Source organism: Panthera pardus, unplaced genomic scaffold, assembly GCF_024362965.1.
Source record: "Panthera pardus isolate Hobbes unplaced genomic scaffold, ASM2436296v1 HiC_scaffold_1, whole genome shotgun sequence".
Lineage (NCBI taxonomy): Eukaryota > Metazoa > Chordata > Mammalia > Carnivora > Felidae > Panthera > Panthera pardus.
In genome coordinates this window covers 77,723,827-77,746,074 of record NW_026526654.1, presented here as the reverse complement: position 1 = coordinate 77,746,074, position 22,248 = coordinate 77,723,827, and the positions used below count along the sequence as shown (strand labels likewise).

General features: G+C 40.5%; 1 long non-coding RNA gene across 1 annotated transcript in view; it reads right to left on the bottom strand.

Annotated features, from left to right (window-relative positions):
- Window positions 1–2,551: 2,551 nt before the first annotated feature.
- Window positions 2,552–22,248, bottom strand: part of LOC109266049 (uncharacterized) — a 70,387-nt gene continuing 50,690 nt past the window's right edge. Inside the window, exons 4-5 of the long non-coding RNA XR_002079500.2 lie at window positions 4,154–4,307; window positions 2,552–2,738 (exon numbers count right to left, since the gene is read on the bottom strand). This is a non-coding gene — a long non-coding RNA (uncharacterized LOC109266049). The remainder of the gene's footprint in view (window positions 2,739–4,153; window positions 4,308–22,248) is intronic.

Sequence of the window (22,248 nt, the reverse complement as noted above, 5' to 3'; positions counted from 1 at the left end):
AGACACTCCTTTACTCTTTATTTATGCTCCTTACTAATACCCTTTAATGGCTTAGAAGAGGAAGAATAGGCACTCACCGGCTTCTCCTCTGTTACGTGTAATGAATCTCTCTATGGCTGTGGTGAGCCATTAGAAGGACCTCACACAAAGTTTTAGGCCTTTTCCAGAGCAGCCAGATCTCCTGTGCAAACAACCAGAGAAACAATAGCCCTCAATGCGTGACCAAGAAAAGATGCTGAAAAATAGAGGGAGTGTTCTGACTAAGGCATGCCAAGTTCTCTAATACCACTCACTTGACTGGTAGATTTTACCCTTTCTCTAAGTACCTAGACAAGTGGTGGGCAGCTGAATGCGGCCCCCCTTCCCCTCCGTCCAGACATAAACATATCACAGGAGGTGCCTTGGAAGAATGGAGGGGGTCTCTAGGAGCATGTGCAGCCCCTATCCTGCTGAGCCAGAGAAAGGAAAATTACACTCCTCAGAAATAGGAAGCACGCTCGCCCACCTCACATTGGCTTTCTTTTGTTGTACTAACACGGGAAGTGCCTCTGAAAGCAAAATGATTTACAAACGAAGTACAATACTTCTCCCCAATATAATCTTTGACACCTAACTCATGAGTGGACCCTACTTGACTTTTTGGAAACTGTACTGTCAAACATGATAGAACATCAAAGGCAGTTATAAATATCCCACAGGCCTTGAACAAAATCACGTGGAACTCCAAATGCCATTAATCTTTAAAGAGCAACCTGCCCAGCAATTTGCTTTAGAAGCCTGATGTTAGCACTCCAACAGTTCAGCCTGAACAGACAGTTGTGAATTGCCGAAGTCACGGATATCAGTTTTGAACAAGATGGTCCTGGGGCATGGGGAAAAAAGACGACCCAAAACTATGGGAGACACTGATGTGCTTACAGCAATGGAGGAGGAGGCAGGAAGGAATTGAAATTTTAAAAAAGTTGTTTTTTTTTAATGTTTTATTTTTGAGAGAGAGAGAGAGAGAGAGAGAGCATGGCCGGGAGGGGCAGAGAGAGGGAGACACAGAATCTGAAGCAGGTTCCAGGCTCTGAGCTGTCAGCACAGAGCCCGACGCGGGGCTCGAACTCACAGACCGTGAGATCATGACCTGAGTCGAAGTCGGGTGCTTAACTGACTGAGCCTCTCAGGTGCCCAGGCACTGAAATTTCAAACCAAGGTCTTGAGTATCTAATTACTGAGTTGACTTCCCCGCATAGGTATTGTCATTCTGCAAGGCACTGTGCTCTGGGGGCCTCTGAAGGAAAGGAAGGAAATCAACTTCTACCGAGCATAAGCCATTGGACAAGCCTTCAACATCAACTTGCTCTTTCATCCCCGCGATAATTTTATGAGGTTCGTTAGATGCACTCACAACATCTTCACTCCCCGGACATTGAAATGACTGATTTTCTTCAGCCTCTCCATGTGCCAAGGGATGTCTGCAGCCAGCGGGGAGGCTGTTCTGTGCGCTCACTGGCTTCTGCTCTCACCATTTGAGTGGTTTGCCTGCCAAACACCAGTTGCATCACCTTTCAAACCACTTGCAATTATAATTAGGTAATCTAATGCGATAGTTAACATATCAATGAAAAAGTGAAAATGAAAGAAAGCTGTGGTTTCTATGAAAACTGAGTTGAGTGACCTAAAAGGACTTGTTTTAAAGGCAAGTCAGCTAAAACAAACAAACGAAAAGCTGTAATCAAATTTGCCACGGGCCACACTGTTGCAAAAAAGTAAAAAAAATAAACAAAGGGTGGAGATAATGTGAGTGGGAATAAAGATCTGGAATGATTGTTTACTTAAACTGAAGTGTAAGTCTTCAATACCTTTAATAACAAAAGTACAAGAGAGGTGACAATTCATCACGGGCGTCGCTTTTGCAAGAAAGGAAGGACTCCAGCTTTATTCAGAAAAATGCTTCAACCCTGCACCAAAATGTTGGGTAATAAATGCACTCTCCTGTATTTTAAAAAAATATTGCCAGTATAATGCCTATCATTGCTCAAAATTGCACACCTGAGCTGTTTTATTTGTTTGTTTGCTTGATTTTTATTAACCGACCAAGTACGGGCCCTAATTGTGTCACATATGAGGACTGTCACTAAATTCTGAGCCCATATTATAGATGAAGAAACTAAGGATTAGAAAGAATAAGTTGATTTCTCAAAAAGCCACAGCTGATGAACGGCTAGAGCACTAGACTTGTCTTTCTGCTATATCTAACATGGAATTAGTTGATTCTGTGGTTACACCTTTCAAATCCCTATTTATTCTTTCCTTGTCATTTCACCCTGTGTTTCTGTCCTTCTGTGAACCAGCTCAGAGTCTTGCAGGCTTCCTACAGCCTACGAGGTCAGATGGCCTCCCATCAAGCGCTGAGGAAGCGTCAGCACAGAGTGCCTCAGCTGAGGCTCCCCCTGGGATTCCTCCTGAGCCCTGGGTCCTGGAATCTGCCCTCCACCCCAGCCTCTCGGGCTGACCTCTTAGGGCAGACTTACTGAGCTCTTGTTGGATCTCTCTACCTCATGCTCTGTAGCTGGTACTACTCCTCCCAGACCTCGAATGTGACCTGGCATCCTGGAACCTCTGCCTGGGTCTGGTGCCTCCAACTTCCACTTGTCTCAGAGGGCATATTAGGCACCCATCATTTCTTCTCGTCCAGATGACTCCTTGTGACCATCTGCTCTAATTTCAAGGAGGTCATGTTTTCCTACATCCTGGTAAGAAACCAAAGTAGAAAAATTTCAATTTAATTTCAGAGTCACACTGGTAATCTAAATCTTCAGAATCTTAGTCCCATCCTAAATATTTTCATAGCCTCCTTCTTAATCTTGTCTGTCGCTGGGCCCTGGAGAAAGCTTTCCATCCCCTGGGAAGACGCAAAGTGATCAGCCACAAGTCTTTTCTTCACCCTCGTCTTGACTCCCTGTTCTTACTGCCTCTGGAATTAAGGCATTCTCAGTCAAGACCTAAAGAAAGGACTTGTACTTCAGGCAATTTGATTAATGTGAATTCACAGCAAAGATGAGTGTTCTCTAGAGCCCTCACATCCCTCACTGAACTCTTTTCCACCAATCCACCACTCTGAGGGGAGAAATAATTGTAGCTAAGCAGAACTGAGCAGCTTTTTTACTTTCTTCAAAGAAGAATTTTGAGTATGATGTCAAACAATGGAATGTCAGGGGTTTATTCATTTCTTTGTGGGGGGGGAGCATCAATAAGCAGCTAAAACAGGGATTCATAATGGATGGCCCAGCTTACCCCTAATATTTCACTGCTCCACATTGTCATGACACAGCTGTACTGAACAGTGTGAAATCATCAGAAATAATGAGTTGTCTGTGAAAATGTTGCAGGCTGAAATCCTAATGAGCTATTTAGGCTGAGAAGCTTAAATATTTTCATTACTATAGTAGGAGCTTATACAAATGAATTTATGGATATAAATACGATTTAAAAACTAGAAAATGGTAAAACGAATATTAAGTGAAGCTTCCTCTTCCATGTATTGGCCCAATTTGAGTTGTCATACCAAAACCCAGACCTCTGCCCCATATCCCTCGATGAAAAAATAACTTCAGCCATTGCCAAGGGAATTTGCTTCTACTGACTTCATATCAATGATAAGTGATCTCTAGGTTCTCAAGAAAATATTCTGGAAGACGGAACATGTTTTCATTTGGGATGAACCTGGGCTCATAAGAGAGGGGGGGAAAAGACTCTTGTGTTGAGCTGTTATACTTTGAGTCTCTTTCTCACAGCAATTTAGCCTACCCTACCTAATACATATGTTAATAGTATGGACGGGGAGGGAGAGATCTGGGATGGTAAGCTGGATGAGGTGCAACAGTCTAGGCAACCCTTCTACCGTTGACTACTGTCACCCACCATGACACTGCTCCTCCCAGCCCCAGCCAAGCTTGGGGAATGGAACTGGAGAGGCCAAAGGAACAAGTTCCTCCAGCTTTGGGTGAGCTGCTAGAAGGTTTGGATCCCAAAGCCTTTTGGGGGGCCTTTCCCAAATCTTTGACTCTAGCCAAATAATCACTTGAATTAGTTTGGACCAAACTGGGATTTTCTAGTGCCTCAAATGTATCATAAAAGCCAGAAGTTTCATAACTAATCCACTTACCTATGGAGTTTCTAGTGACTCCTGTAGCAACAGAGCCACCAGGTGCTTAGGGAAGGTTATTTAAATAAAGGGGTTTCACCAGAGGCTGCCAGGGTTAACCCGTGGAGCAAGCACTTTGTTTTACAGGAACATGTTTCTCCTTTCTTACTGGTGACTGTAGAAAGAACAGATGTGTGATATTTAGGTGTGGTGATAAACACCTATGGTGCAGATGAGAACATTTGCATCCTAAATGCAAACTTAGAGTTAGCAAAGGGAAGGCAAAATAAATAATGATCCACCAAAGATTTTAGATACCTACTGTATGTCAGAGAGAGCACTAAAACTATCATGTTAAATCAAGACCATTAAACACACTTAAAATATCACAAACATTTAGGAATGATGTCCTGAAAATAACACATAACTTTACTCGGCCTTTTCAAAAACTTTTAAGTGCATCTGTTAGATCATGTCAGAGTTCAGATTTTCTGATATAACATAATAGGCTCCTAAACACTGTCTGAGTCACCTAGGGAGATAATTGGAGAACTCAGTAACGTTTGTTACGTTTTTGCAAATCTTTGTGATTCTCAGATATCATAATGAGGATAGAAGTGTGGAAAATGCTTTCTTTTTTCTATGCCTTAGAAAAGAAAATGGTGGGTGCCCACTTAACCACAAACAGAAATGTCAGTCATAATTTAATACCAACTTTCTAGGCTCCTCGGGTTATGCCGACAAAGGATAGTGGCTCAAAGATCTAAATCCAAGAGCACAGACCATACAACTCTTAAGAAAAAAATGGGGGTGGGGCGCCTGGGTGGCTCAGTTGGTTAAGCATCCAACTTCAGCTCAGGTCACGATCTTGCCCTCTGTGAGTTCGGCCCCCACGTGGGGCTCTGTGCTGACAGCTCAGAGCCTGGAGCCTGTTTCGGATTCTGTGTCTCCCTCTCTCTCTGCCCCTCCCCCACTCACGCTCTGTATCTCTGTCTCTGAAAAATGAATAAACCTTAAAAAAAATTTTAAATAAAAAAAGAAAAAAATAGGGGAAAAGCTGCTTAATGGCATTGGATTTGATAATGATTTCTTCTCCATGACACCAAAAACATAAGCAGCAAAATAAAAAATAGATAAACTGGATTATATAAAAATTTAAAATGGAGACCATCAACACAGTGAAAAAGGCAACCCCACAGAATATTTGCAGGTCATACATCTAATAAAGGGTTAGTATCTAGAATATATAAAGAACTCTTACAACTCAACAACAACAACAACAACAAATCCAGACAGATTAAAATGGACAAAGGAGTTGAATAGACATTTCTCCACAAATGGCCAATAAATACATGAAAAGATGCTCTACATAATTCATCGCTAGAGAAATGAATATCAAAACCACAATGAGATACCACTTTTCACCCATTAGGATGGCTATTACCAAGCAAAAACAAAAACCGGAAAAAAAGTATTGGTAAGGATATAGAGAAATCAGAATCTTTGTGCTTTCCTGGTGGGAATGTAAAATGGTGCAGCTTCTATGGGAACCAGTATGGCAGCTCCTCAAAAAGTTAAAAATAGAATTACTCTGATTCAGTAATTCCACTTCTAAGCATATATCCAAAGGAACCGAAAGCAGGGACTTGGACAGATATTCGTATACCAGTGTTCATAGTAGGATAATTCCCAATAGCCGAAAGGTAGAGCAACCCATGTGTCCATTAGTAGATGGATGGATAATAAAGACAGTGTGGTATACAGATACCATGGAAGATTATTAAGCCATAAAGAGGAAGAAAATTCTGACACATGCTACCAAATGGATGAATGTTGAAGACATTATGACAAGTAAAATAAGCCAGTCATGAAAGGACAAATACTGTATGATTCCACTCCTATGAATTTCCTAGAGTAGTCAAATTGATAGAGACAGAAAGTAGAATGGTGATTTCCAGATGCAAGGGGCAAGGGAAACCCAGTTAGCATGTGTAATGGATATAAAGTTTCACTTTTAGAAGATGAAAGAAGTTTTGGAGATGCATGGTGGTAATGGTTGTACAACATTGTGAATGGACCCAACACCACTGAACTGTATGACTCAGAATGGTTAAAATGGTAAATTGCATGTTACGTATATTTTACCACAATTTCCTAAACAAAAAACAAATTAAAAAGGATAATGGCACATATTGTGAATTATTTAAAAAGCACTTTATTCTTAGTTACATATATAATTTAGGAGTAAGGGCTTCAAGAATCTGAATTATTCAGCAAATCTGTATGCAGAGACCTAGTCTTTTGGGAGATGAATAATCTGCTAGGCAATTTTATTCCCATTAAGAAAAAAAAGGTTAAGTAAGTTGATTGTGGTTATAGTTTGGAGTATTTTACTCAGGTCCAAACTCTTTAACTGCTGTCCTTGTCCATGATGGTTCCCCCTGTGTCTTTTACTACTATGACCAGCAGCATGCATGCCATATATACTATGAGTCTACAGCCCCTCTATGGCTGATTGGAACAACAACAGTCACCTGACCCAGCTTGGGGGGTGCTTTGCCGGGGAATGTGGAATTAGGAGACAGAGAGCATGTAATAGTAATAGGTACCCTCTTAAAAGACCCCCAGTGATCTCTATATACTGGAATGTATGCTCTCTTGAGTGTGGACTGAACCTAGTGTCTCACTTCTAACAAGTAGAATAAGAAAAGGTGATGGTATGTCAACTCTGAGATTGGGTTATAAAAAGACAGCAACTTCCATCTTGCTCTCCCTTTCATGCTCAGTCTGCTAGAAACCAGCTGCCATATTGTGAGTTGCCCTATGGAAAGGCCCATGTTGCAAGGAATTATGAGAACTCAATAGCCAGTGTGCTCAACAACCTCCAAGGAACTGAATCTTGCCAAGAGCCATATGAGTGAATTTAGGAGCAAATCCTCCTTCAGTGAAACCTTTCAATAAAACTGCAGCTCTAGTCAGCATTTCAATTGCAGCCTTGTGTGAGATTTTGAGGAAGAGGCACCCAGCTAAGCCACACCTTATTTCCTGCCGGCACAAATACTGTAAAATAATAAATGTTTGTTGCTTTCAGTTACTAAGCCTTAGGATAATGTGTTATACAGCAATAGATAACTAATACAAAGGGACAGATGTCATGACCTTTGGGGAAGCAAAACTTAAAACATATAAATATGGCATTTGAGGGTGGCAACATGATGCCATGTAAATAAAGGAGCAGAGAAATGTCTCTTAAGAGAAAAACAATTAAGGATAGACGCAAAGAGAAGCAGAGACCAGAATCTGAGTGAGTATACCTCTAGGTTCCCAGGGGCTTCCTAGTTCCTCATACTTCCTGAGGCCTGGCTGCATTCCTGTCTTTGTGTTCCATGAGGTCCCTGGCTCTGCACAATAAATCGTCCATTTTTACTTTATCTCAGTTGATTTTTATAACTTGCAATCAGGATGGATCCTAAAATCTTAGGATGTATCAAATTGTATAGTTGGATAGGACCTATCAAGTCTCACCCAAGGCTGATTATTTAAGGTCTTCAGATACTTGACACTGAGTTTGACCGTTTAGAGCTCTTGGCCTGAGAGGCACCTGGATATGCTAAGCCACTTGACTTTGGGTCAAAAGAAATTGAGCCAACTTCAAGAGTAACTAGCTGTCAACCTACTGCTCTAATCAATGATCAACCATGGCAACATCCATCCGGTATTAGTTGGTTTGGATAATATTTGTACGGAACTTAGAGATCCCAGCTGAAAGCTGTTTGAAATAGACAATGTTGCTGTTGATACAGAACAAATTGTTGTCCTTTCTTGCAAAGAACACAGTGATATTTTTGGAGCTCCCTTATTATGTTATATGATGCAAATACATATCCAGAGGAAGCATATTTTAATTCTTAGAAACAGAGTAACTACATAAAATGTACTATCCTTCTCTCTTAATCCAGTTAAATCTCTTTGTTGTTTTCTGTTTTAAAGTCATATCACTGTCTAATCACTCACTATCTTAACAAAATTCAAAGCAGTTTGTGTATTACAAGCTTGGCAATAAAATAGGGACTTAAAAGCAATAAACATCTTTGAAACAATTCATCAAGCCCTAAAAAGGTGCCAGAATGAGTTTTGGAATGATAAGTTTGAATTTAAAAATCAAACTTTGTTCTCAGGCTGGGACTTAAAATGTCACCAATACATTTTTATAGCCAAGATTTAAACCTTGAAAAATAGCCTAGACCTCCAAGCAAATACAGATGAACTGCAGTCGTTCTGACACACCAACAGTACCCCGTTTTGGATCCATGAACGTGTGTACCCCACATGTGTGAATTATCTGAATTTCTGCCTTGTGTCTTATGTCCTCATGTTTACCATTCATTCTTACATTGAGAGATGTGGGTCTGGCATGATATAAACACCATGCTGGTGTGCCAGGAGTCTGTAGCCCCACTCCAGCTGACTACAAAAACAAGAGACACATGACCTAAAGGCATTCGAACTCATTTTTTTAAAAACATTCAACAGTGTATTAACTGTTATTATCCTTAGGCCAAACAAAGCATCCTCAAAACAAGGCCTCAGGCATACAGCTGTCAACCACAGACAGAACTTTTCTTTCCTCCCAACTCATCCTTAAACTATACTGGTCTGGTATCCTGTCCCTCCAGGACCCATCTGCCATGTACACCTAGGTGTGTGTCACATCCATCCATAGACAAGTTCTTCCTACCTTCCCAGATGATCCTATCTGCATAGTCAGGGCTACTGGGCCCTGGATGCCAGGATCTTGACTGCAATTGTCAATGGGGTTTCCCATTTTCAGGTAACTCTTTTGAATAATAGCATAAAGGGTTTTTTTTTCAGTTCTAACATTTATGGTGCCAATAAAATTGAGAATATCTGGTGAGAATATTAAATAAACTCTATGCAGTTTACCAATTTGTTCACTTTGGAAAGATATGTGCCTGTGCATGTATTCATCGCATGAATGTCAGTCTCCTCAACGACACCTGTGGCCTCTCCTTGGGCTTCTGCCTTCTCTCCTCCAGATACCAAGCTCACTCCTTTCTCTTCTTTAGGGCTCTGCTCAAGTGTTGCCCTATCACAGAGGTTTTCCTTGACTGCCTGTATAAATAGCATTCCTGACCTTCTTTCACACGCACTCTCTCTCCCTTGTCCTGCTGTATTGTCCTTCATGACACTTAACCACCCTCTGACATGCTCTTGTCTGTCTTCCTACAATGGAATCCAAGTGCCCAGAGCATAGAAACAGCTGTGCGACTGAAGCCTAGAACAGAACCTGGTCTTCAGTCAGTTCTCAATAAATATGTACTGCATGAATAAATATGTATGTTACATATAGATACCAAAAAATAAATCCAACATTTCAATTAAATGTGGTTATAAGGACTGATGAAGCTTGGTCAGCACTAGAACCATTTTATTTTGCTCTTCGGAATCTTTCTTTTTGTACCACTAGAACGTCTTTCCTGCATTCTTTTCCCTGTTTCCCTGTTACACTGATATACAAGTTGCTCCCTTGTATATCTGAAATACTGCTTTGCAGAAAAATCTTACTGTCTCTGTGGCAGCTTCTCAAAGTGGTCATTATAGGTCAAGTTTTGATCAACTCTATACCTCTAATTATCTCCATCACTAATGGCCTCTATACAACACTCTGCAGTCTGAGAACAAGAAATTTCCTCCCTTCTCAAAAGTGCAGTCAGCAAGAGTAGCAGCAGAAATGACCTAAAGTGGCTGCCTTTCTTCTATGCTCTCTTTTCTTGTGTATGGTTTGGGCATCACCCCAGACCCACACACTTGCCTTGGTGTTGCTTAGAGTCATGGAGCTTGGTTGCTGCTGCTCCTTCTTCTGTAGACCCAGGGCTCTGAGTCACATCCCAGGTGTTGTGTGGGTGCCTCACCTTACAAATTCTCTAATGCTCCCCTGTTGCTGCAAAGTGCAAACAGATGTGCATCCAAAAAGTAAAGGATATAAGGGCATCAACATACTACAGATGCAAGTTAAGATCAATAGGAGTTGGGAGCCAGTGGAATAATCCTTCTCCCTTTCTCCCCTTGGAATGATTGTTGACAGATCTAGTGGCATTGTGTGTACTTTCCAGAGCTTCCTATGGCACCGAGAAATCAATTCATCCTAGAGTGCAGGCATCTCTTTTTTTTTTTATTAAAAAAAATTTTTTTTCAATATATGAAATTTATTGTCAAATTGGTTTCCATACAACACCCAGTGCTCATCCCAAAAGGTGCTCTCCTCAATACCCATCACCCACCCTCCCCTCCCTCCCACCCCCCATCAACCCTCAGTTTGTTCTCAGTTTTTAAGAGTCTCTTATACTTTGGCTCTCTCCCACTCTAACCTCTTTTTTTTTTTCTCCTTCCCCTCCCCCGTGGGTTTCTGTTAAGTTTCTCAGAATCCACATAAGAGTGAAACCATATGGTATCTGTCTTTCTCTGTATGGCTTATTTCACTTAGCATCACACTCTCCAGTTCCATCCACATTGCTACAAAGGGCCATATTTCATTCTTTCTCATTGCCACGTAGTACTCCATTGTGTATATAAACCACATTTCTTTATCCATTCGTCAGTTGATGGACATTTAGGCTCTTTCCATAATTTGGCTATTGTTAAGAGTGCTGCTATAAACATTGGGGTACAAGTGCCCCTATGCATCAGTACTCCTGTATCCCTTGGGTAAATTCCTAGCAGTGCTATTGCTGGGTCATAGGGTAGGTCTATTTTTAATTTTTTGAGGAACATCCACACTGTTTTCCAGAGTGGCTGCACCAATTTGCATTCCCACAAACAGTGCAAGAGGGTTCCCGTTTCTCCACATCCTCTCCAGCATCTATAGTCTCCTGATTTGCTCATTTTGGCCACTCTGACTGGCGTGAGGTGATATCTGAGTGTGGTTTTGATTTGCATTTCCCTGATGAGGAGCCACGTTGAGCATCTTTTCATGTGCCTGTTGCCCATCCAGATGTCTTCTTTAGAGAAGTGTCTATTCATGTTTTCTGCCCATTTCTTCACTGGGTTATTTGTTTTTCGGGTGTGGAGTTTGGTGAGCTCTTTCTAGATATTGGATACTAGCCCTTTGTCTGATATGTCATTTGCAAATATCTTTTCCCATTCCGTTGGTTGCCTTTTAGTTTTGTTGGTTGTTTCCTTTGCTGTGCAGAAGCTTTTTATCTTCATAAGGTCCCAGTAGTTCATTTTTGCTTTTAAATCCCTTGCCTTTGTGTCAAGGGATGTGTCAAGTAAGAGATTGCTACGGCTGAGGTCAGAGAGGTCTTTTCCTGCTTTCTCCTCTAGGGTTTTGATGGTTTCCTGTCTCACATTCAGGTCCCTTATCCATTTTGAGTTTATTTTTGTGAATGGTGTGAGAAAGTGGTCTAGTTTCAATCTTCTGCATGTTGCTGTCCAGTTCTCCCAGCACCATTTGTTACAGAGACTGTCTTTTTTCCATTGGATATTCTTTCCTGCTTTGGCAAAGATGAGTTGGCCATACGTTTGTGGGTCTAGTTCTGGGGTTTCTTTCTAGTCCATTGGTCTATGTGTCTGTTTTTGTGCCAATACCATGCTGTCTTGGTGATGACAGCTTTGTAGTAGAGGCTAAAGTCTGGGATTGTGATGCCTCCTGCTTTGGTCTTCTTCAAAATTACTTTGGCTATTCGGGGCCTTTTGTGGTTCCATATGAATTTTAGGATGGCTTGTTCTAGTTTCGAGAAGAATGCTGGTGCAATTTTGATTGGGATTGCATTGAATGTGTACATAGCTTTGGGTAGTATTGACATTTTGACAATATTTATTCTTCCAATCCATGAGCATGGAATATTTTTCCATTTCTTTGTATCTTCTTTAATTTCCTTCATAAGCTTTCTATAGTTTTCAGCATACAGATCTTTTACATCTTTGGTTAGATTTATCCCTAGGTATTTTATGTTTCTTGGTGCAATTGTGAATGGGATCACTTTCTTTATTTGTCTTTCTGTTGCTTCATTTTTAGTGTATAAGAATGCAACTGATTTCTGTACCTTGATTTTGTATCCTGCAACTTTGCTGAATTCATGTATCAGTTCTAGCAGACCTTTGGTGGAGTCTATCGGATTTTCCATGTATAATATCATGTCATCTGCAAAAAGTGAAAGTTTGACTTCATCTTTGCCAATTTTGATGCCTTTGATTTCCTTTTGTTGTCTGACTGCTGATGCTAGAACTTCCAACACTATGTTAAACAACAGTGGTGAGAGTGGACATCCCTGTCATGTTCCTGATCTCAGGGAAAAAGCTCTCAGTTTTTCCCCATGGAGGATGATGTTAGCTGTGGGCTTTTCATAAATGGCTTTTATGATGTTTAAGTATATTCCTTCTATCCCGACTTTCTCGAGGGTTTTTATTAAGAAAGGGTGCTGAATTTTGTCAAATGCCTTTTCTGCATTGATTGACAGGATCATATGGTTCTTATCTTTTCTTTTATTAATGTGATGTATCACATTGATTGATTTGTGAATGTTGAACCAGCCCTGCATCCCAGGAATGAATCCCACTTGATCATGGTGAATAATTCTTTTTATATGCTGTTGAATTCGATTTGCTAGTATCTTATTGAGAATTTTTGCATTCATATTCATCAGGGATATTGGCCTGTAGTTCTCTTTTTTTACTGGGTCTCTGTCTGGTTTAGGAATCAAAGTAATACTGGCTTCATAGAATGAGTCTGGAAGTTTTCCTTCCCTTTCTATTTTTTGGAATAGCTTGAGAAGGATAGGTATTATTTCTGCTTTAAACGTCTGGTAGAACTCCCCTGGGAAGCCATCTGGTCCTCGACTCTTATTTGTTGGGAGATTTTTGATCACTTATTCAATTTCTTCACTGGTTATGGGTCTGTTCAAGCTTTCTATTTCCTCCTGATTGAGTTTTGGAAGTGTGTGGCTGTTTAGGAATTTGTCCATTTCTTCCAGGTTGTGTAGTTTGTTGGCATATAATTTTTCATAGTATTCCTTGATAATTGCTTGCATCTCTGAGGGATTGGTTGTAATAATTCCATTTTCATTCATGATTTTATCTATTTGGGTCATCTCCCTTTTCTTTTTGAGAAGCCTGGCTAGAGGTTTGTCAACTTTGTTTATTTTTTCAAAAAACCAACTCTTGGTTTTGTTGATCTGCTCTACAGTTTTTTTAGATTCTATATTTTTTATTTCTGTTCTGATCTTTATTATTTCTCTTCTTCTGCTGGGTTTAGGCTGCCTTTGCTGTTCTGCTTCTATTTCCTTTAGGTGTGCTGTTAGATTTTGTATTTGGGATTTTTCTTGTTTCTTGAGATAGGCCTGGATTGCAATGTATTTTCCTCTCAGGACTGCCTTCGCTGCGTCCCAAAGCATTTGGATTGTTGTATTTTCATTTTCGTTTGTTTCCATATATGTTTTAATTTCTTCTCTAATTGCCTGGTTGACCCACTCATTCGTTAGTAGGGTGTTCTTTAACCTCCATGCTTTTGGAGGTTTTCCAGACTTTTTCCTGTGGTTGATTTCAAGCTTCATGGCATTGTGGTCTGAAAGTATGCATGGTATGATTTCAATTCTTGTATACTTATGAAGGGCTGTTTTGTGATCCAGTATGTGATCTATCTTGGAGAATGTTCCATGTGCACTCGAGAAGAAAGTATATTCTGTTGCTTTGGGATGCAGAGTTCTAAATATATCTGTCAAGTCCATCTGATCCAATGTATCATTCAGGGCCCTTGTTTCTTTATTGACCGTGTGTCTAGATGATCTATCCATTTCTGTAAGTGGAGTGTTAAAGTCCCCTGCAATTACCACATTCTTATCAATAAGGTTGCTTATGTTTATGAGTAATTGTTGTATATATTTGGGGGCTCCCATATTTGGTGCATAGACATTTATAATTGTTAGCTTTTCCTGATGGATAGACCCTGTAATTATTACATAATGCCCTTCTTCATCTCTTGTACAGGAGTGCAGGCATCTCTGAAACACACTCCCTTGTATTTGCTCACCCTCCTTCCTAGCCTCACTCCATTTCTTTCTCACTCCTGGTTTCCTGGGATTCACTCCTCAATAAAGTATCATCATGTAAGTTTTGTTTTAAGCTCTGTTTTCTAGAAGGGATCAAAAGTTTACTTAATAGGGTCAAAAGTCTAGAAATTATCTCAATCATAAACTTTTGCCGTCTGAGTGCTTATATTTGGTTATGTGTTCCCATATAGCTTTTAAAGGACATAAGATAACTTTTAGGCTGAGAGCTACAAAAAAAGTAAAACAAACAAAAGAAAAGACAAAACAATAATCAAAACTGTTCTATTGTCTGGAAGTTACTATCACTGTTCCCATGTCATAGAATAAGAAATCTTCCCTATGTAGAGTTGCTTGATTTTGCTGTTTAATTATTTGCTCTCCAAAGATGTGTGGGTTTTAAAAATACTTTAAAATATACAATGCTTATTCATATACATCATCTAATTTCCTCCTGGGTTAGGAGGACATGTGCTGTTGACCATGTTACATTAAAGAGTAAATTCAGCTCCTCCCATACCACACAAGAATCCTTTGGCAATAAAGCACCCCTAAGCTAAGAATGAAAGGGTAGCAATGATGGTTTCTGCAATGTGGGTAGAGAGGGCAGGTGAGATTTGTGGGCTCTTGGAGTATGATGGGTGCCTCAGATCAGACCACATTGGTAATTAAGATTTTAGCTTAATTGTATTTCTGCCTCTAGTTAAAAGTTAATCCACATTATTTGTTGGTTCTCTATAATTAAGGCATTCAGATTTGTTTTTCAAATTATAGATGCTTTATGACTTGGGAAAAATAAAGAGATTTCTTAAAAATCAACTTAGAAATGTTAACATAAACAATATATAGAGAGCTTAGCACCACAAAATGAGAAGGGATAAAAAATTTACTTAAGGAGGTCAAGAGTCTAGAAATAATCTCAGTCATGAACTGCCACAATCTGAGTGCTTATATTTAGTTATGAGTTCCATTAAAGGTAGTTCAGGGCAGGGCACCTGGGTGGCTCAGTCAGCTAAGCAACCGACTTCAGCTCAGGTCGTGATTTCAGGGCTCATGAGTTTGAGCCCCGCGTCGGGCTCTGTGCTGATAACTCAGAGCCTGGAGCCTGCTTCAGATTCTGTGTCTCCTCTCTCTATCTGCCCCTCCTCCACTCATGCTCTCTCTCTGTCTCAAAAATCAATAAAGATCACAAAAAAAGTTAGTTCAGGGGCAACTAACCCACTCCTTTGAAGACTGGCATCTCTAGTCAGTCATTTGGAAGTTGGAACATATTTCCCATGGGAACAATATTCTACATGGTGATTAAATCTCAATGCTTATTTAACCCATAATGCAGATGAATACTACTTCTAGGCCCATTTGGGTGAAAGGGGGAAGAACAAAGTGAGAAAATGAACTTCCCCTGGTTTCCCCAGCTTAGGGCCATCCTGCAGCAACTTTTGAAAACGAACATATTTGACTTTGGCTTCATCTCACTTCTTTTTCTTCAGCTCTTTCTTCCCTTTCAGCATCCCCTCAAGACCTCATCAGCATGGAGCCCACATATCACTCCACGCCACGCCCCCCACCTTTCCATCAAGGCCAGTGCCCCCCAGGGTCTGTCTGTGATCCACAGGATGGACACCTGCTGCACGCTGCTATTCTCAGATGATTGGGATGAACACCATCCACCCGACTAATTGACATGAATGTGGGACTGGCCAGTCACTGGCCAATCATCAATACCTTTCCTTAAGTGTAGACCTGCTTAAATAGCTTAGTTTCATATAAATGGTCATTAATATAAGAGAATTTGTGCACATATCAGGTCACCTAAGGGAATCGTGTGGGCCCTGATGCACCTGTGGTGATCGGTTCCTCTAGACCAAGCCCTTTCATGGATACCCATCATTCCGACGATGTAGGGATTTCAGAACACCAAAGGCTTTCTCCAGCTCCTTATTCTGTATCAAATGGTGGCTGTTTCATATAGACTAATTTTCCAGGACTCTGTCCCTCTGTGTCAACTCCCCAGAGATGATCCTACTTTCATGTTTTTTAAAATAACATTTTCTATTTTTTAAGAGCAATTTTAGTTTTATAATAAAATTGAGAGGAAGGTACAGAGATTGCTCAAATATTCCCTGACCCCACACATGTATAGCTTCTCCCATTACCAACATCACTCTCCAGAATTATACATTTTTACCAAGGATGAACCTACATTGACACATCATAATCACACAAAGTCCATAATTTACATCAGAGCTCACTTTTGGTGTACATTCTATGGGTTTGGACAAATGTATAATGACATGTATCTACCGTTATGGTATAATACAGAATATTTTCGCTGCCCTAAAAATCCTGTGTTCGGCCTATTTATCCCCCTCTCCCTCACCCCTGGCAACCATTGATCTTTTTATTATCTCTGTAGTTTTGCCTATTCCAGAATTTCATATAATTGGAGGCACAGTATGTAGTCCTTTCAGATTGACTTATTTTACTTAGCAATATGCAGGTAAGTTTTCTTCATGTCTTTTCATAGCTTAATAGCTTTCACCACTGAATAACATTTTATTTGCAGAATGGCCTATAGTTTACGAATCCATTCACTTACTGAAGGACATCTTGGTTGCTTCCAAGTTTTGGCAATTATGAATAAAGCTGCTACAAACATCTGTGTGCAGGTTTTTGTGTGGATGTAAGTTTTCAACTCCTTTTGGTAAATATCAAAGAGCAAGATTGCTGGATGGTATGGTAATAGTATGTTTAGTTTTGTAAGAAACTGCCAAGCTGTCTTCCAAGGTGGTGGTACAAGTGTTACTATTTTATATTCCTATCAGCAATGAATGAGGGTTCCTATTGGTCCACATCCTCACCAACATTTGGTGTTGTCAGTGTTCTAGATTTTGGTCATTCTAACAGGTGGGTAGTGGTACCTCATTGTTGTTTAAATTTCCCTGATGACACATGATGAATAGCATCTTCTCATGTTTATTTGCTATGTGTTCCTTCTTTATTTCAGAAATTATAGATGTCTTTAAAAAAAAACAAGTTTTGATGTGTTTGCCTGCTTCCTATTTGCCAGGGACTCCACCATAAAAAAGAGGAGACAAACAGCAGATCTAGATGATAGTTGTCATCTGAGCACGGGAGTGAATGGCAAATTGGGGATTAATTATTAAGTACACAAAAGAAAAATCTGGGCATCTGAGAGTAATTTCTGTTTTAGACAAAAACATGAAAATTTTTATTTACAAAAATATTTAAATCATAAAAAATGCTTGACCTTTTGCATTGGATTCAAGGACTAGTGGTCAGTCTTTCTCTAAATCAGCACAGTGACCTCAGGAACCAGTGAGGATAGGAACCTCCCAATCGCTGCCAGCCTCCACCCACCTCTATGACCTAGAACACTGCTTTGAAGATAAAATAAGTGAACTTTATTGAACTCCGACTTGCTAAAACTTCTACTTGTTCCTCTAAAAGCCATTAAACGTATCCAAGGGTGGGAAGAAGCAGATGAAGATATCTAATGACACAGCCTTTTTTCTTTCAGCCTGGTAATGGGAAAGAAAAGAAACAGAACCAAGAACCATGCCTCCAGCTCATCAGCTGTCTAACCTGGCAGTCTTTGGACCAAAAACAAATAAATCAAAACCCAGGAAGTTCCTGGCTCCCAACACAATGAGGTAGAGAATGGTAGCTGGCTGGAAGGGCAAGAGGGTGACAAAAGCAGGGACTCTCCTGGCAACTTGGTTAGAATGCTATAAATCAGCATCTTAGAGCACTGCAGGAAAGGTGAGGAATAAAAGAGAATAAAAGGACCCAGAGGAAGCCAGGAGCTTGCCCCAGGACCAGCAGCTTGGGATGGGTACAGGAGCACTCTGGGTGCCAGAGTAACCAGCTATGAACAGTCTGGGAAGAGGGACTGAGCTGCTAAGGACAGTAAAGCCCCAGGAGATAGCAGGTAAGGCCCCAGAGAGAAGGTCATCATGCACTAGGAGCCCTCAGTTTTCAATCAGCAACTAAGTTCTCTTGGAATGCTCCAAGTCTGCCCTTCCATTATGTAGAACGGAAGGTACCACCTACCCATATCCACACCCTCCCCAAACCTCCAGGCTCTCACTCTGGATGTGTGGAGGATATATTTACTATTAAAATAAAAGCACTGTTATTAAATGTGTACTGCGCACTCTTGTCTTCTGTTTCTCTTCAGTCCTGCTCTCAGTATTTGTTCAAGCCTTGAGGAAAGGGGTCTCAGTGAGAAAAGTGGGGTGAGGTACAGGTTGGGAGACCTCAACCAGAGCCTGGTCAATAACAGCCAGATCCACAGTGAGATGCTCAAGAGGAAAGCACACCCAGGGCTCCAGCCCAGATCAGCAGTGCCTCCCCACCCGCGCGTTCTTGGTAGAACCAAGCCTGGGAGCAGCTGGATTTGTCTGATAAACAAAGCACCCAACCTCACAGCCCCCTGCATGGTCTATTATTCTGCTATGGATTTTTTGCCTTCTTGTGTCTTTGATATGCAATCACAAGATTAGAAGTAGTGTTCATATCTTCTTTTTATTGATGAAGAAACTCACACAGAAAGAAAACAAACCTTATAAAGTTAAAGCAGGAGAAGCACTGAATTTGGCATTGGCTCCTAAAAATGGCCGAATGAAATCACTTTAGGCAAAACTTAGCTTTGTTTAAGAAACCACCTTCTCCAAAGAATACCTGTTATAGAGAATTTCAATGTGATTAAGTCAACATCACTGTTAGGTGCAGGGCTTTGGACTATGCAGAGAGGCCCAGTGAGCAAATCCAGAGACAGCCTTTGCCTCCAGATTTGAAGGGAGATGCCTCCTAATTGTTGGACACTTGGGAACCGCATTTTTCTCCTCTCCTGTACGGGAATATTATACTTCTAAGTAAAGACTTTGCCCTCCTTTGAGACAAGGCATGAGTTGCTTGGGAAAGGAGAGCTGCTTTTACACTAGAAGAGAAACAATGGGTCCCCAGTGAGTTTGGGTTAACCGCGAAGTGAATAATGCCAGTTGATCTGTGGGCAGATCAATTCCCATAAAAAGTCACCAAACAGAAATTCTGGAGCCAACTGACATCCACCCTCAATCCTGCTCCTCAGGAGCATCATTGTTCAAGGTGCTGTTATGTCAAAGCGCTGCTGTGCTGTTTATGCTCTATTTCCTCATTCAGTGGTTTTACTGCAGGTACACGGACCTAAGGACCCACCTGGAGACACAAGGGAAGCTGCCCTTCTGATCTAGTCATTTCGATGGCCTCTCTGAGCAGTGCAGATTGATGCAGGCAAAGCTGTCGGGATCAGTTGCAATGACTGGCTCATCTGTTGCCTGGTTTATTCACTCACTCTGTCTAGACTCCAATTTCTGGAGTCTTTAGTGACTCATTTTTCAACAAAAAGCAAATAATTTCACTTTGCTTTGCCTTAAGCACTATATAACCTATTATTTAATGTGCACTGAGTAATACTATGTGTACCCCAGCAAAAAGCAGCCTGCAGATATCCCAGAATATTGTATCATTTTGACTTTGATCATAATTACACATTAGCCCTCGTACTGAAATCTTGGTCTTATGAAAATTTTCATCCTAGAATCCTACTCAAAGGCACAGCACTGACCCACCCGAATACCTTCAATAATGCCTTTTACATCTCATATTTGGTTTACAATATCTTAAAATGCCATGACTTGACTTTAGGTTTGTTTTGAGGTAAATACTATCATTCTGCTAAAAACCTAACACATTGTCTTAAAAGACTAGAATCGTCCAATCACAATGCATTATTGTGCAGGGGACCTTAAATGGTCAGAATGCAGACTCAGTAGCAAAATGCTGGGGATTATTCCGAAAGCAGCCAACTATGAGTGTACAAACACATCATCATGGGACCTGGTTATGTCATGCTTTCAAGCAAACACGTGTAGGTACAGGGTCAAACACCTTGTTTCAGACTCCATATCTCTAAGGTTCTTGGGAGAAGCACTTAACCCCTTTTTTTTTTTTTTTTTTTTTGCCTATAGATTATCAGAGAACTAGAGGCAGAGGCAGAAAACCATCTGGTGGAGTCATTTTGTCAAGCAAAGTTTAGTGGCGGGGTTACATATCCCCACAACATTAACCGTGCTCTAATGAGAACAGCCCCTTACCTTCACTGAGGAACATCGTTCTCCAGACTAATAAAGTGTAATGTTAAAAGGATTTCCCAAAATAACACTTTCCTTCAAGACTATTATTTCTGCTAATTCTATACGATTATTTGGAACATGTCTGCCTTGTCCTGGAGTTTACCTTTTCACATACATGTTTCTTGTTACCTAACCAGAATTTTCTTAATTTTTTTTCTCATAAACCAGTCTTTTCAATATACTGTTTTCTTTTAAGTTTCTCATTTCTTTCACTTATTACCCTTCTTGTACTCATTATTTCAATGCATGTTTGTTGAAAGTCTATTATCAGCCAGATATCTTTTTATTCATTTATATATATATATATATATATATATATATATATATTTATGTTTATTTACTTATTTTGAGAAAGAGAGAGTGCGCACACATGAGAGGGGGAGGGGCAGAGAGATGGCAAGAGAAAATCCCAAGCAGGCTCTGCACAGTCAGCACAGAGCCCCACATGGGGCTCAAACTCACAAACTGTGAGATCATGACCTGAGCCAAACCAAGAGTCAGATGCTTAAACCAACTGAGCCACCCAGGCATCCTCACTTATATAAATATAATATATATATATTATATCTTTTGGGCCAAAACATAGCAGCGAATTGGACAAAGTCCCTGTTCTCATGGAGTTTATAGACAAGTGAGTAATGATAGCTAAAATCATCAAATGCTAAAGCCTTTATACCCACCTCCTCCTTGAATTCTCTTCTCAGTCTTATAGGGAAGACATTATTATTCATATTTTACAGGTGAGAGAAGTGAAGCTCTGAACAGTATGCTCAGGGCCCCCCCCCAAAAAAAAAATGGAATCCTGAACCACTTCTGCCTCCAGCCCACGGTTGCTGATTATTAATATCCAACCAGAGAACCCTCCACTACCTTTCCTCTGTCACCCAAATTCCTGCATGCACATGGGCCTTCTCCTTCCTCTGCTATCACAGTCACACGTCCCAGTTGCTTTTCTTTATTATCTCCGAGTCTCCTCAGCGGTACCCATTCATACCAAACAACTACTGTATCTATATTCCTGCTTACTTTCACCACGTGATTACCAAATAGGAAAACATCTGTAACATTACGGGTTTCCTTCCTCTCTTAATTATGGGCTTAGCAATCAGAGGAACTTTAATATTTAATAGCTAAGCAAAACACTTAATGATTACAAAGTGATGCTCTACTTTTGATGTAAAATCGAAGTTAAAGTGAACTCTAAGCAAACCGGCTCTGTGTGCCTGACACACAGGCAGGCCAGCGGCTGGAAGAAAAGAATGCGTTTAAACTCATTACCGATGACTTGTATAACCAACTCATGCCCCAGCCTTGGTCCCTGCTTTGCTTTTCGCTCATGAATTTTACAGGCAATTTAAATCACGAAGAAAAGCAAGGCCTTTCATTGTCAATACGCTTCACACACTCACGACGCAGATATGTTGATAAACAGGCTGCTAATTATATTAACATTCTGCAATGTATGATTCAGGGTTGTTCGCTCTAAAAACCAACCTCCTTTTCCTAGAATATTTACTTTCTTTACCGATAGCGCTTTGCCTCGGGTAAGTTTTGGAGGACCGCCAATATTGTTCTCCTATGATAGGTGACAGATTTCAGGAATTATCAGAGTATATCACTAAGTGATCTTTTTTACATTAAAATGAAATACCAGGACTGCCTAACAGATGACAACTTGAAACTAAGGAGGAACAATTTCTATTCATAATAAATTATCAGAAAGATCCCTGCCTATGAATATTTATAAAGGGTCACTAAGAGTAGCTTGACTTTGCCAAACCTCGTTTAAAATGAGTCACGTAAGGGTTGACGGGGTTCAGTCTTTGCTGGTGCCATAACCAGGATGGGAAGGAGA